Raw genomic sequence first — 14262 nt, 5'->3', positions numbered from 1 at the left:
GGGAAGAGGGGTTCTTGTTAATTGAACTGTTTAAAATGTACTTTGAAATGCAATCAATCCAAGTGATAACATTGTACTTTATAAGCACACACTACTTTTTTCACAGATGTATTGACTGTACCATGGTGTTTTGACATCCACACCCAGACGAACTAGTCTGCAAACAAGAAGTTACTTGTTTAAGATTGCAAAACAAAAACGAAAATGCCATAATATACCTAGCAAGAAACGTATTCACTTTTTGGTACTCAATAAACTTTGTTAAAAAAAAAAAAAGTTACTTAAAAGTGTAAGTGTAAACTTACACATGTAGATTTACTTACATGTAAGTTTACCTTTGTAAATGGGCCCCATATGCTTTTAGACACTTTCATCTAATTTTTTGTAATGAGACTGCTTATATTGCTATGATATTCCGATGGATTGTGTATAATTTAGGGATTGTACCATGCTGGTAGTACATTCTGGAAAAAATGTGTTTTTGCGTTGCCAGTCATATCCTTGTGAAGCCTTTTGATCAACAATAATGCTCTCTACTAGGCACTTAGTGCCTTATTATGAGTTTAGCTATCTTCCACTGGGACCGCCACAGCGGCAGCCCAGGAAGGCCGCCAAGCCCGTGGTGAACCCTCCCGCTGGATTACAACTTGCATCTAGGGTCAGTAGGCGGTGCGGCGGTGGTCCCACGAAGCGGCATGCTTTGGCTGAGGAATACAGTCAGCAGTCATGTCCCCGCTGTGGGACCGTTGCCACGTCTAGTGCATGGTGTGGCATGCAGCAGCATACACTAGTGGGGGGCACATGATGTGCCCCCTGCACCCACCCCCATTGGCAGATTAGCCCGGGCCCTGTTGGGGGCCCCTTTCCCTACCTTTCCGCCAAGCATTTAATGGCAGGGTCAATGCCATGAAATGCATGGTGGAAAGGCAGGTTGTAGGAAAGTAGGATCTGCTTCTATGGTTACCCCCACTTTTTTCCTGGTGCTAAGCTGTATTTGACTAGTCTGACTGGGATCCTGCTAATTAGGACCCCAGTCTATCTGCTTTCTCCCTAAATTGTTATGTTCAGTACATAGGTACATCCCAGATTGGATACTGGGGTACCCTTATCAGTCCTTAGTTTATGGTACTAAGGTACCCAGGGCCTAGGTACCCCAAAGGTCCCCCATGGGCTGAAGCATGTATTATGCCACCCATGGGAGACCATTGAAAATGGAACAACAGGCCTGCCATTGAGGCCTATGCAAGCTGGTGCTAGCACCATTTACTAAAGATATAGGTTCCCTATATCTAGGGACACTGCACTTAAAACTTAAAACCTATAAGTTACCTGTTATAAATGGGGGTGTCTAGTTGGCAGAGGTAGGTACCTTTTTCCAAATATGGACCCTTGTCAGGGTAAGGAGGATACACTCCTGAAATAACCCCTGCTCACCTACTTGATAGCTTGGCACGAGCAGACAGGCGTATCTCAGTTGTAGTGTGTAAAGCATTTGTGAACACATACAGTAATACAGTGAAAACTCTACAAATGGACACCGCACCAGTTTGGAAAAATAAGTAATCTATAAGTGAACCAAAACAATACCAAACAAGAAAAATCTACAATGCAGTAATAAAAATATGACTTTCAAATGGTAGCAATAGTTCAGTTCAAGCAAATTGCAGATGCAACACTTTTCACACAAAGTACCTGGGATGCGTCACGCAAACAAATAAAACGGGCCACAGGGAAGGTGATGTGTCGGTTCTTTATGCTCAGGGAAGGTGATGCATCAGTTCCTTGCTTCGGGGGAGTTGATGCATCGTTCCTTACTGCTGCGCAGGGAAGGTGATGCGTTGGTTCCTTACCGGAGAGGAGGTGATGCATCGGTTTCTTAATGCGTGGGGAGGTGATGCATCGGTTTCTTACTGCATCCCCCAACGATGCGACAGACTTGGTGCCGCGATGCGGTGATCCTGGACGATGCGTGGATTCTTGCAGCCGCACAGAAGGGCTTGCGTCAGAATCAGTGCGGTGATTTCGGACTTCGGTGATCGTTGCACACGATGCGGCGTGCAGCGATTTCTCGAGCTGCGGCAGGCGCTGCGACGGTTTCTTCGGCGATGCTTTGGAAACAGGTACGGATGTGTCATGCTTCTCTGTGTTGCGTTGATGTTCCCAGCTCCCAGCGGAATATAGTCTCTAGAGGTCTAGAACAACAGCAGGCACTTCTTTGCAGGTCAGAACTCCCAGCAAGGAAGTTCAGGGGAGCTGGTGGTGAAGTCTTTGTGTCCCTGAGACTTCAGAACAGGAGGCAAGGTCAGTTTCAAGCCCTTCGAGATCTTCCTCAAGCAGGGGACACAGCAAACAGGAAAGTCCTTTCTCCTTTCCTTGGCAGCAAGTAGCCACTGCAGGTAAACCCCAGACAGTAAAAAGCACAGGTGCTGTATTCCTCCTCAGCTTCTACGGCTCTTCTCCTTGGCAAAGGTTCCTCTTGATTTTCCAGATGTGATCTAAAGTTCTGGGGTCTGAGCCCCAATATTTATACTACAAAGTCCTTTGTTCTCTGGTGGCGGAGAAGCCCTGTGCTTGGTCAAAATTAGTTCTGTCCTCTCTGGCGCAGCTTCCTGGCAGGAAGTGGAAACAGCATTGTGGAAGGCAGACCAGGCCCATTCAGGTGAAAGGAAATCTCCTCCCCCTACTCTAAATGCAGCCCAGGTCTATTCAGCCCAGCCCTGACTCATCAGAATCTCTGGAGCCACTGCTCCTCCCCAGCCTCTGTCAACCAAAGCCAGACATGCAATACACAAACATAGCGGAGAGAGGCACACTGGATGGCTAAGCAAGAAAATGCCTATTTTCTAAAAGTGGTATTTTCAAACACAGAATGCAAAAATCACCCTCACTAAAAGATGCATTTTAACATTCTGAGTTCAGGCATACTAAACTTTATTTTCCTGCCTGGTTCCCAGGGGTAGTTATGTTTATAAGATGTTATAAGCAAACTCCCCATTCTATCCTATGGAAACAGGTAGCCTTGCCATAGTGAAAAACAGAATTGGCAGTATTTCACTATCAGGACATGCCACAGACACAAGGGCATGTCCTATCTTTCACATACACTGCACCCTGCCCACAGGGGTACATTGAGCCTACCTTAGGGGTGACTAACATGTAAGAAAAGGGAAGGGTAGGGCCTGGCAAGTGGGTGCACTTGCCAAGTCGACATGGCAATACCAGACTGCACAAAGGCTCTGCAATGGCAGGCCTGAGTTACATTTACAGGCTGCTTATGCGGGTGGCACAATCAGTGCTGCAGCCCACCAGCAACATTTGATTTACAGGCCCTGGGCACACACAGTGCACTGTACTAGGGACTAACTAGTAAATCAAATATGCCAATCAGGGAAACACCAATCCATAACAATAACTTACAAAGGGAGCACTTGCAGTTTGGCACTATAGCAGTGACAAACTGCCCAAAGTATCTAGACCAGCAAAACGGAGTCCAACACAAAGCAAACCACAGGAGGTCAACTGAAAAAATACAAGGGAAACCCACGCGAATGATGCCAGGTCTAACATCACCCCTACCACAGGCCTTATCAATCCTGAAGCCAGGGTGCTTGGTTCTAAGTGTGAGGGTGCCCCTGCACAAGCAGGACACCCCTACAGCCCACAGAGTCCATTCTCTCAGGTTGTAAGTGAAGCAGCCATATACTGTATAGAGGGGCACCACGTAATTACGCGATGACCATCTCAAAAACTGCTGCAACGAATCCTATCATGTTTGGTATCAAACATGTCAGAATAATACCCCCCCCCCCCACACTGTAAACGGTGTGGGAGGTATGATTACAAGCACTGGAAGAGCCCTGTTAGGCTTTTAGTGTTCCAAGTACCAGCCTTCTTGACCCAGACAGCACAAAATGGTTGCTGCCAACCAGAGACACGATTCTGCCCTTCTGCTGCTGAGCCAAGCTCAAGCAGGGGAAGGCAGAACAATAGGCATCCTGTCACAGGGAGGTGAGTTCACCTCCCAGACAGGATTTAGTGTATTGCGGTAGGGTGGATGCACTTGCCAGCGCCACTCAGTCTGCATGAGGGGCAGATTTGGTGTCCCATGCATAGTCCAGTTCAAACCAGTCCTGGGAGCTGTTGGCTCCCACTCTGGCATGGAACTGGACAAAGGACATGGGAGTAACATCCCCCTGTCCAGACCCTCCCCTGGGAGGGTCCCCTGAATCGTCCCAACCCTTTCCCTAGGGTACTTAAGGGTTTACCTCGTTGTAGGTTCCTAGATTCATCTTGGGACAAGATTCAGGTCAGACACCTCTTCTACTTCTACCGTCTGGGCACTCTCGACTTCACTGGACTTCTTTTGGGCTCGACTTCGCCTCCCTTTCTGTCTTCTGCATTGTCTGTGCCTGTGCACCATACAGGAACCTTCCAAGGCCTGTGGCATCAAAGACACCTGAAGGAATCTCCCTTGGAGTGAACGAGTCACTCCCCTGCATTTGCAGGCACCGCAATTAAGTCGACCGGTCTGTTGATCCTGAGCTCCTCCAGACTCCGTAAGGTTCTGTAACACAGGTGGTGGTTTTGCATAGCTCCCAAGGCCTGCCCTGCCCTCTCATCAAGTTTGAGGCCAGTATGCCTCGTGGGGGTTGAAATAACCGAACCCCTATGCTCCGCATCAGTTGGAAAGGCTTGTTGGCTTCCTTCCAAGAAGATCTTCGGGCTCCAAATAGCCCCAACCTCGAGCACCTCCAGTGACCAGAATCTTCAGCCACACCACATTGTGTACATAGTGGCCTGCATCTTTTGGTGAGCTACTTGAGGTCCTCTTGCGGCTCCAGTGCTTCTAGCCTGTGGGTCCATTTGAGGGTCACCTTTGTTTCTTTTGGGCTACCCTGATTGCTCGGGCCTGCCCTGACTACCCTGCTTGTGGTAAGTCCCCTGGACCTTGCTGGTCCCGACATTGCTCATTTTTCAGCTCCTCCGTTGGGTGCATTTGCCAAAGCTTATTGGTGCTCCTGCCCGACACCGACGCCTCAGCACTCAACATCCTTCCTGGGACTGCTTGTGCATGGCTCCTGGTCTTCCTCAGCATCGCCTGGTCCTCACTACTACAGAGTCAAGGTCATCGTCACCCATCCTGCAACAGCCAACATCGGAGGGCATTCGTCTTCCAAGTCTCCTGGTCACTCCTGAGTGACATAGACTCTGTCCCCTCTGCTTACAGGTGCCTCTCATCTAGAATCCACCTTCGGATTCCACCGGACACTTTCTCCTCCTTCAACAGCGGCATTTTCCTGAAGTCCTCCATTGGGTTCAACGGCGGTTTTCGACACCACTTCACATGCATGAATCCGGCTTCCCTGATGTAGGTAACGTAGGTACTAGGGTATCCACAGGTGGGGTGGCTCTCCAACCTTCTGTCTTCCACAGGGCTTCTTCAGGGTTCACTGGGAAGGGTCCTTAATCTTTAAAAATCCAACTGCGACTTACACGTACAGTTGTATGGAGCACCCGGTCATGTTCCCACACTGCACACGCTCTCCGTGGGGTCCCTATCTACTCACCTTAGGTGGTGCCTTGGGTCCCCAGTACTTCTGCGTCCTCACAACCTTGTCTTGACCCCAGTCGTGGTTCTTATACCACTTTCTTAGTATATAGTTTGGTCCCCCCTTGGGGTCCACTGTATATTCTATGTTATTACTGTGTTTCTTTGCAACTTATTGAGTTCGTTGTGATTATATCCGGGTAGGAGATATCTTAACATGTTAGAGAGTATATTATAATAAATACATATTTTTATAAATACCTTGCGTGGTTCTTTTTCACTTAATCTATACTATAAGATTGCATTCTGTTAAAACAAGCTGCTTTACACTCCTTCCGGACTAAGCCTGCAGGCTGCTCTCCACAGCGACAGCTTAGAGAGCTTTCTAAGGTTTTCTAAGACCTCTTAAATCACTCTAAAGGTTGTTTGGACTGGTGCAAGGTGCCCACTTACATTAGTGGTCATCATATACCAGGCCAGAGTCTCACACAGGTCATATTTTCCTCGTTAGTGCTGGCCTTGGCATTGCCACAAATCCGTCCTGCCTTCTGCACCGCCATGGGATCCTGGATCCCGGTGGTGGTGGCAGTTTTGTGGTGGTCCCACCACCATCATCGTAATATTGTGATTGGGGTGGAGGTGGGCAGACTGCCGCTGCGAGTACGGTGGTCCAGAGGGCCGCCATACCCGTAATAAGCCCCACAGTTTGCACTGCTCTTGCCTCAGAGGATAAAGTTATCCTGACTTGGCCTCAAAGACATATTTTACGCTCCACAATTGTTATATTGACAATACATATCACATTAATTTCAGGAAAATTAGTTAATGGAGAAAAATATTTATTTCTCTATGGTGTGTGCCTAACTGTATCTATCCAATGAGATGTAGGACCATTACACCGATACCAGGATATCGATAGGAGATCAGTATTGCACAATTGTGTAGGTAATTGTAACACAGGAGAAAAATTCCAAGCCGAATGAATTGCTATTTCCTCAAATAGAATAAGCTTAGGTAAAGTAGGCATAATAGGACCTATATGAAAACAAATGTAGTCTGCGAGTAATGCATGGTAGGCCAATGTGCTTTTGATGGTATTTGCCTCCACTTGTATTTACAGTTTCATCACATCTCCTCATATGTCCCTTGCAAGCATCAGTTGCACTGCTATATATACTGCATTGATGCTAAGTGCCAATGTTGGCCACTAGAGAGTGACAGAGAGTTCCAATTCAGTACACAGCACACTTTACCAGCATGACTATGAAATGTTCTCATTGCAAAACTGCAACTGCTTTAACTCAGGTTCTGGGTTTATAACCCACTGAAGAGTGCAGTTTACAGTCTCATTATCTTGTGAGTATTTATTAGGATGCAGCTGATCTTATGCATTTTCTTTGAATTCCTTGCTGGTAATTTTTTTAACTATTCAGCATGAATGATAAGTATGCATTTTAATGACTTTCAATTTGTTATTTTATTTTATTTGGTATATTTTGTAGAGTATATATATCAAGAGAGAGAGAGAGAGAAGGAAACGGTAGGGCTTGTTCGTCACCCCAAGACTTGCTCAGCCGGGTTCCTGGAAGAGACAAACCTCAGGTAACCTGGCAGGCGAGTTACCTTGACGCAAGTGTGACAACAGGCATTCCCTCCTGCCGGATCCATGTTATAAAAAATTCTCGTAACTTAAGTAGGTGCAACCCAATATTGCTCACATGAATATATGACGTTATCCCACATACTTTCATCCCGCATACCATCAACGAAAATGCAATTGCCCCGCAATACCATTACCCCGCAAACTTGCACTCCTAATATGACTTTACCACGCATGCCTTTACAACACAAATGCATGTGTGGTGAAGTAATAAATTGTGTAAAAGTGCTTTACTTTTTTTATATATTTATATATATATATATATATATATATCCACTTCTCATTTTTCGCTTACAAAGACCCAAGCCACTTGCAATGGCGGGCCATGGCGGGAAAGCGACTCCCAATATCCACAAACAAATCGTTACGACGTTTTCACAAGAAACGATGCCATGGCCACAAAAATTATCTCAGCGTGATTTTAATCTGACGGTCTATGTCACTCTACGCGTTTCGGAGAACACCTCCTTGTTCACGAGTAAGAGCGTAAGTAAGACAACATCTTTTAAATTAATCATGTGACACCACAGTGATAGACAGTGAAGACAGAATCTCCATATGCATAGGTTATTGAGCTAGGAAAACAGACTTGTTTTTGACAAAATTAAACATGTGCAGTAATCGCAAACAAAAGACACATTTGGTATGTAAGTATTGCGAAGACTAAATAAAGTCTTTCTCGCAAAGAACAATCAAGAAAATGCATTTTAAATAAAAAACGTAATTAAATTCAAAGCATCAGTCATGCCCCAGTGGGCAAACAAGTCATCATGAAAGGGCTAATACTACTAACAAATCACGCCCCAGTGGGCAGACCCTATACAAATCAAAGTTATCTTGTTATCATGCTAGAAAATTATTTTTATGCAAAAATGAAGAAACCATGCATTCTGGCTAGTAAAGATTATTCATGTCATCCTTAACGATATCCGCAAAATCTGCACTTGATAGTGAATCAATTCTGTCGTGACCCAATCTCTCTTAAACCACATTAGAGACCTGTGAGACATAATGAAATAAGGTGCAATTAAACAAAGGAAAAATATTTTGTTGTTTACAAAGCTAATTAAAACTTTAAAGAAATGAGCAATAAAAACAGTTAAAAAATTAGAACAGTTGATCTTATATCAGTCAGGCTTCATGTTATTTAGAATTGCAAATATGATGATCAACCTAAATGAACTGATAACCCTTCATCCCCATTATGTCCTGATGGTTGCATGGTATGGTATTTAATGATCATTCTAGACTCAAGTCGTCTTAGTTATTGGATTCTATCACCCCCTCTCTCTCTCACAGGGATATTGTCTAGAACACAAAAGGACAGTTTTGAGTTGTTTTGATTGTGGCAAGCTGTGAAGTGTCTGGCAATGGGGTATTGCTTGTCATTGTTTTTAATAGCCCTCAGATGTTCCAAAATGCGTTTTTTGGCCTTATGGATGGTACTCCCTATATAGTATTTATCACAGGGACATCTGAGGGCATAGACAGCATATTCGGTGTTACAGGTGTAATGTTTCAGAATTTTAAAGGGTTTCATTTCATGTGACAATCGTACTTCTTTACAATTAAAACTATGTTTGCAGGCTTTACATTTTCCACAGGTATAAAACCCTTGTATTGTACTTCTTTTGGTGTCCGTGGTCAATAAAGTTCTACAAACAGTATCTTTTAAGGACTTAGATTTTCGGTAAGTGATCTGGGGGTGTTCTTCAATACATTTGGCCAAATCTTTATCGAGTTTCAAAATTTCCCAATATTTATTGAGTGCAGTTTTGACTTCAAAAGATCTAGTGTGGAAAGTCGTAATAAACCGTACATTTGTTGTTTTTTCACAATTTTGGGTTGTTAATTCAGAACGGTTATTATATAGCTCATTTCTTTGTCTTTTGTCAACTTCCATGCATGCTTCATTAATACAGGTTTTACTGTAGCCTCTTAATTTGAAACGTTCACACATTATCAATTTCTCTTTCTCATACTCATTAGTCGTGCTGCAGTTACGTTTAGCCCTAAGAAGCTCTCCAAGAGGAATGCTGTTAATCAAACTTCTTGGAGGACACCTGTCAGCGTGTAACAGGCTATTTCCTGCAGTGCTTTTTCTAAAGAGTACCGTGGAAAGTTTGTTATTTTCAATCCTGACTTTTAGATCCAAAAAATCAATACTTTCTGCATGAATATGGCTGGTGAAAGTAAGATTAAAAGTGTTAACATTAAGTGATTCGACAAACAAATTGGCTTCTTCAATGCTACCTTCCCAGATACAAAAAATGTCATCTATGTATCTCATCCAACTTTTTACATTGGTGTTAAATTGGTCCAGGTTGCTGACTACTTGCTCCTCCCACCAGCCAAGGTAAAGTTACCATGTCATGAGTGATGTAATATGTGACATCATCAGCAGTGCATTGCGGGGGCGCGAGTTATAGTTAGCTGAACTAACTATAACGGGGGAATTTCTATGGTTTTGTACGAGTGAAATGTCGAACTAACTATAACTTACCCTAAAACCTATGGTTTTTTCAGTGAATTTCTAAGGTTTTTTAAATGCTATTTCCTAACTATAGCGTGTCTGAAACCTATGGTTTTTTCAGCGAATATATATATATATATATATATATATATATATATATATATATATATATATATATATTCATCCAAAAGCTCCCACATTTGAAAGTGCACTCAGAAAACAGGCAGACCCAGCCGTTTCTTGCGAGATCTTTATTTCATTTCCAAACCGGCAGAATCCTTGGAAATATCGTCAAGCCCTACGCGTTTCGAAGCTTGATGCCTCTTGTTCACGGGCAAATGAGAACAGCGAAAAAAGAGCGCCTCATATCATGGTCTTTATACCTCCTTCCTGATGGGTTGGTCCCCCAAGGCTCCTGGGACTTGTAGTGCTCTTGTTAATTTTAACTGCTATGAGTTTCCGCTGGCCATTCATATTCATAAAAATAAAACCCTCAGTGGGTCCCAGTTCTGCAGCCGGTTCTGTTACTGAACACCTGTTTCTCTGTTAGGCGATTGCCGTGAATCAGCAATCACAGTCCATACTTCATTTTGATGGCGGTGCACATTTCACGACCTGGGCAGGCCGTAATAAATTCATCCAAAAGCTCCCACATTTGAAAGTGCACTCAGAAAACAGGCAGACCCAGCCGTTTCTTGCGAGATCTTTATTTCATTTCCAAACCGGCAGAATCCTTGGAAATATCGTCCAGCCCTACGCGTTTCGAAGCTTGATGCCTCTTGTTCACGGGCAAATGAGAACAGCGAAAAAAGAGCGCCTCATATCATGGTCTTTATACCTCCTTCCTGATGGGTTGGTCCCCCAAGGCTCCTGGGACTTGTAGTGCTCTTGTTAATTTTAACCGCTATGAGTTTCCGCTGGCCATTCATATTCATAAAAATAAAACCCTCAGTGGGTCCCAGTTCTGCAGCCGGTTCTGTTACTGAACACCTGTTTCTCTGTTAGGCGATTGCCGTGAATCAGCAATCACAGTCCATACTTCATTTTGATGGCGGTGCACATTTCACGACCTGGGCAGGCCGTAATAAATTCATCCAAAAGCTCCCACATTTGAAAGTGCACTCAGAAAACAGGCAGACCCAGCCGTTTCTTGCGAGATCTTTATTTCATTTCCAAACCGGCAGAATCCTTGGAAATATCGTCCAGCCCTACGCGTTTCGAAGCTTGATGCCTCTTGTTCACGGGCAAATGAGTTCTGTTACTGGGACTTGTAGTGCTCTTGTTAATTTTAACCGCTATGAGTTTCCGCTGGCCATTCATTGGAATTTATTACGGCCTGCCCAGGTCGTGAAATGTGCACCGCCATCAAAATGAAGTATGGACTGTGATTGCTGATTCACGGCAATCGCCTAACAGAGAAACAGGTGTTCAGTAACAGAACCGGCTGCAGAACTGGGACCCACTGAGGGTTTTATTTTTATGAATATGAATGGCCAGCGGAAACTCATAGCGGTTAAAATTAACAAGAGCACTACAAGTCCCAGGAGGCTTGGGGGACCAACCCATCAGGAAGGAGGTATAAAGACCATGATATGAGGCGCTCTTTTTTCGCTGTTCTCATTTGCCCGTGAACAAGAGGCATCAAGCTTCGAAACGCGTAGGGCTGGACGATATTTCCAAGGATTCTGCCGGTTTGGAAATGAAATAAAGATCTCGCAAGAAACGGCTGGGTCTGCCTGTTTTCTGAGTGCACTTTCAAATGTGGGAGCTTTTGGATGAATTTATTACGGCCTGCCCAGGTCGTGAAATGTGCACCGCCATCAAAATGAAGTATGGACTGTGATTGCTGATTCACGGCAATCGCCTAACAGAGAAACAGGTGTTCAGTAACAGAACCGGCTGCAGAACTGGGACCCACTGAGGGTTTTATTTTTATGAATATGAATGGCCAGCGGAAACTCATAGCGGTTAAAATTAACAAGAGCACTACAAGTCCCAGGAGGCTTGGGGGACCAACCCATCAGGAAGGAGGTATAAAGACCATGATATGAGGCGCTCTTTTTTCGCTGTTCTCATTTGCCCGTGAACAAGAGGCATCAAGCTTCGAAACGCGTAGGGCTGGACGATATTTCCAAGGATTCTGCCGGTTTGGAAATGAAATAAAGATCTCGCAAGAAACGGCTGGGTCTGCCTGTTTTCTGAGTGCACTTTCAAATGTGGGAGCTTTTGGATGAATTTATTACGGCCTGCCCAGGTCGTGAAATGTGCACCGCCATCAAAATGAAGTATGGACTGTGATTGCTGATTCACGGCAATCGCCTAACAGAGAAACAGGTGTTCAGTAACAGAACCGGCTGCAGAACTGGGACCCACTGAGGGTTTTATTTTTATGAATATGAATGGCCAGCGGAAACTCATAGCGGTTAAAATTAACAAGAGCACTACAAGTCCCAGGAGGCTTGGGGGACCAACCCATCAGGAAGGAGGTATAAAGACCATGATATGAGGCGCTCTTTTTTCGCTGTTCTCATTTGCCCCGTGAACAAGAGGCATCAAGCTTCGAAACGCGTAGAGATGGACGATATTTCCAAGGATTCTGCCGGTTTGGAAATGAAATAAAGATCTCGCAAGAAACGGCTGGGTCTGCCTGTTTTCTGAGTGCACTTTCAAATGTGGGAGCTTTTGGATGAATATATATATATATATATATATATATATATATATATATATATATTTTCAACAGTTCGCTGTGAATTCACCACTCTCCTCCCTCGCGACGCCGGTGCCTGCCACGGTCACAACTCCGCTTGAAATGTTTTTACCAGGATATGATTCGAGAATTCGCCGAAATAAATCCAGCGGCACACCAAGGACAAACACAATAAGACTTTATTGTGTCAAACAAACAGAACTACGTGTTTCGGCGAAGCCTTTGTCAAGTTACTGACCTATGCCCAAATTCCCCTAGAAATACAGGTCACGGTTGATAGACATGAAAGAATAACTTTTTGTGCGCCCTGTAGGGTTCAAAATAAATTCATACATCGTAATAATAAATTGTTTACACTGACATTGACATGTGCAATTAGAATTCATGATCCTAAAAATGCGATAGAAAGATATAATCAAACATATTGAAATTATAAGTTTAAATATTTTTAAATATTTAAATGTTTAGGATGGGGTAATGTACCCAATGAATCAGCCAACTAATTCAGGCAATACCTATATCGCATATGAAACACGAACATAGCACATTAAGTCATGTAACAGATGGACAACATAATTAATATCATAATATAATGAATAGAATGATCCCGACATCAGGCATTTCCGTTTTATGTGGGGCAAAAGATACATATATAATGTGTTGTATACCAGGGTAATGTACCCATGATGTCAAAAATCTGGTAAGCCAGTGCCTATTTAAGACAAGTGCACATCTTGTTATATACTTATTTGTATCATTTTGCCAAACAAGTCTATTTAGAAAAAAATTATAAATAAAATATATAGCATGCTAAGAGGGAAACCTATAGGAGGGCGTAAAGGTAAGCTACTGTTTGTCATGTGTGTACGACACCCTAGTAAACTAATAAAAATAAAATGAAAATATATCATAATAATGGTGAAACCATCAAACAAATGAACCCTAGTAAAAATAGAAAATAACACTAATAGAGATAGGTGTAGATAATCTCAATCACTACGCTAAGCCTAGCTAGTAATAAGAAATTTCAAGGCCATACTCGATCAATGAATGAGTATGCTGGGATAATGTTCCCAGGCAATCCTAATGTATATCTACCCTATACTTTCATAATAAAAAAGGTGGGGGGGTGATATTAAAAATATGATTCAGAAAGGTAAGGCAGAGAAGGACAAGGATAAGTGGCTCAACAGTAAGTCAATTAGCCTAGATGGGTGGCCAATTCTTCCCCATAATTCATCCCGTTGGGAATCTTTGTGTTGAGTTCGATGATATATTTGGACTCGGTGACTCTCAGAAGTTTCTCACGGTCACCTCCCCTCTGAAGAGGTAGAATTCTGTCAATACCAAAGAATTTAATTAAATTGGCGTTACTCTGGTGTTTGTCCTGATAATGCCTCGCTACTGGGTAATTGAGATCATTATTAGTTACTGCCCTCATGTGTTTTAATATACGAGTTTTCAACTGCAGTTTAGTACTGCCCACGTAGTTTAATCCACATGGGCATTCCAGGACATAGATCGTATAGTCACTGGTGCAGGTGATGAATTTTCTAATGGGCTTTCTCAATTTCGTGTTTTGACCAGGGATGTAACTGTCACGATTGTTGCTATGTTTACATGCCTTACAGGAACCGCTTTTCCTGAAGCCCTTTGCTGTTCCTAGCCAAGTGGTGTTATCTGATGTCGTTTGATAACTGTGTACGAGTTGAGACTTAGATTTTCTATATGTTATTGCTGGTGTAATGCCTATGTCTGGGCCAATTATGGGGTCAGATTCAAGCAATCCCCAATGTTTTTTCATCAAATACTTCAGAGTGTTTGATCTGCGATTAAAGGTGGTAATTAATCTGGGTGTCACTATGTTTCTC

This window comes from Triturus cristatus, chromosome 6, assembly GCF_964204655.1.
Source record: "Triturus cristatus chromosome 6, aTriCri1.1, whole genome shotgun sequence".
In the NCBI taxonomy this organism is placed as follows: domain Eukaryota; kingdom Metazoa; phylum Chordata; class Amphibia; order Caudata; family Salamandridae; genus Triturus; species Triturus cristatus.
This window is presented reverse-complemented; position numbering follows the sequence as displayed.